Source organism: Nansenia antarctica, assembly GCF_963989245.1.
Source record: "Nansenia antarctica genome assembly, chromosome: 16".
NCBI lineage: Eukaryota > Metazoa > Chordata > Actinopteri > Argentiniformes > Microstomatidae > Nansenia > Nansenia antarctica.
This window is the reverse complement of record NC_137686.1, coordinates 28,811,315-28,813,814: the sequence shown is the minus strand read 5'-3', so window position 1 is coordinate 28,813,814 and position 2,500 is coordinate 28,811,315. Positions and strand designations below refer to the sequence as shown.

The 2,500-nt window shown below is 52.9% G+C and overlaps 1 protein-coding gene and 1 pseudogene across 2 annotated transcripts in view; both read right to left on the bottom strand.

Moving 5' to 3' along the window:
- Positions 1-2,500, bottom strand: part of dpy30 (dpy-30 histone methyltransferase complex regulatory subunit) — a 439,880-nt gene that overhangs the window by 166,666 nt on the left and 270,714 nt on the right. The gene's annotated exons all lie outside the window — the stretch shown is intronic.
- LOC308171663 (phosphofurin acidic cluster sorting protein 2-like) overlaps positions 1-2,500 on the bottom strand; it is a 35,343-nt pseudogene that overhangs the window by 12,207 nt on the left and 20,636 nt on the right. Inside the window, exon 9 of the transcript in view lies at positions 848-999. The product of the transcript in view is annotated as a phosphofurin acidic cluster sorting protein 2-like (transcript). The remainder of the gene's footprint in view (positions 1-847; positions 1,000-2,500) is intronic.

Here is a 2,500-nt window from a genome sequence, read left to right as displayed (position 1 = left end):
ACAGAGAGAAGGGTTGGGGGTCCCCTGGGACAGAGAGAAGGGTTGGGGGTCCCCTGGGACAGAGAGAGAAGGGTTGGGGGTCCCCTGGGAGAGAGAGAAGGGTTGGGGGTCCCCGGGGACAGAGAGAGAAGGGCTGGGGGTCCCCGGGGACAGAGAGAGAAGGGCTGGGGGTCCCCTGGGAGAGAGAGAAGGGTTGGGGGTCCCCGGGGACAGAGAGAAGGGTTGGGGGTCCCCTGGGACAGAGAGAGAAGGGTTGGGGGTCCCCGGGGACAGAGAGAGAAGGGTTGGGGGTCCCCTGGGACAGAGAGAGAAGGGTTGGGGGTCCCCGGGGACAGAGAGAGAAGGGTTGGGGGTCCCCTGGCAGAGAGAGAAGGGTTGGGGGTCCCCTGGGAGAGAGAGAAGGGTTGGGGGTCCCCTGGGACAGAGAGAGAAGGGCTGGGGGTCCCCTGGGACAGAGAGAGAAGGGTTGGGGGTCCCCTGGGACAGAGAGAGAAGGGTTGGGGGTCCCCTGGGACAGAGAAAGAAGGGTTGGGGGTCCCCTGGGACAGAGAGAGAAGGGTTGGGGGTCCCCTGGGAGAGAGAGAAGGGTTGGGGGTCCCCTGGCAGAGAGAGAGAAGGGTTTGGGGTCCCCTGGGACAGAGAGAGAAGGGCTGGGGGTCCCCTGGGACAGAGAGAAGGGTTGGGGGTCCCCTGGGACAGAGAGAGAAGGGCTGGGGGTCTGGGGGTCCCCTGGGACAGAGAGAGAAGGGTTGGGGGTCTGGGGGTCCCCTGGGACAGAGAGAGAAGGGCTGGGGGTCCCCGGGGACAGAGAGAGAAGGGTTGGGGGTTCTGGGTCTGGGGGTCTTACTTGAGTTTGGGTTTGGGGGTGGACAGGAGGCTCTCTGTGTCCTCCATCTCCGGGCCGCTGTCGCTATGGTGACACACCTCCAGGCTGTCATACAGCAGGTCCAGGTCCTCCTCCACCTCCGCCGTCTGCTCCGCCGGGTCAGAGTCCAGAACCTGCCGCACACACCAACATGTAGGACCACACTACCAGTGTGTGTGTGTGTGTGTGTGTGTGTGTGTGTGTGTGTGTGTGTGTGTGAGTGCGTGTGTGTGTGTGTGTGTGCACTGGAGCCTCTTTTCTAAACAGGACAGACATCAGTCTTCATGATCTGGCTTCAGCCACATCTTCTAAATTCTAAAGAAGAATTGTGTATTTTACGTGCCAGTTAAATTGTATATTTAGGGAATATATATATATAAACTCCTCAAAAAAAGTTTGGAAACATTATTTCAGTCGATTCTTCCTCCCCTTTAATAATACCAATTGGTATTGTATTTTATATCGTTGGAAAGCCTGATTAGTCACTTTTACAACGAGGTACAACTTGTAAGGATCATGCATTCGTGGAATGAGTAACAGAGCTAAACATGTGGATAGCGGCCCAAATTATTTTGCCTGCAATATTCTTCTGTTGGTATTCACTCTCGTTTTGAGCTTCAAGTGCTGGCAGGTGTATGTCAGTCACAGGTGTGTGACTGGCACCTGAATGGCACCTAATTGACAGGAATGATATTCTGGAGCCAGTGGCGATCCCATATCTCCAGAATCTGGGACCTAACTCCATCCTCCATGATGACAACGCTCGCCCCCACAGAGCCAGGATCATCACAGAGCACCTCCAGTATTTGGGAGTGGAGAGGGTGGAATGGCCTGCCGTGAGTCCAGACCTCAACCCAATTGAACACTTGTGGGATCAGCTTGGGCGTGCTGTACGTGCCAGAGTGACCAACGCAACCATGTTGGCTGACTTGCGGCAAATCCTAGTTGAGGAATGGGATGCCGTCCCACAGCAGTGTGTGACCAGGCTGGTGACCAGCATGAGGAGGAGGTGCCAAGCTGTTGTGACTGCGTATGGATCTTCCACACGCTGCTGAGGTCCCTGACAGTGTAAAATTAATAAAGTGTAAAAATAGCCAATGTGTGTTGTTTTTTCCTTATTACTGTGGGAGAGTGCAATCATCCAATCCACCAAGCAACTCAAAACGAGAGTGAATACCAACAGAAGAATATAGGAGATTTTGGCTAATATTTTTGGGCCGCTACCCACACGTTTAGCTGTGTTGCTCATTCCACGAATGCATGATCCTTACAAGTTGTACCTCGTTGTAAAGGTGACTAATCAGGCTTTCCAACGATATATAAAATACAATACCAATTGGTATTATTAAAGGGGAGGAATAATCAAGAAAAAAAACGTTTCCGAACTTTTTTTTAGGGGTTTATGTTACGGTACATGTGGGAAATCGGTACATGTGGGAAAACTAGGGTTAGGGTTAGGTGCTAGGGTGCTACGGTTAGGGTTAGGGTTAGGGGTAGGGGTAGGGTTAGGGTTAGGGTTAGGATTAGGGTTAGGGTTAGACATGCCAGCATGTATCAAGTCACCCTAGCACCTAACCCTAACCCTAGTTTTCCCACATGTACCGTATTCCCACATGTACCGTAACATATACATAA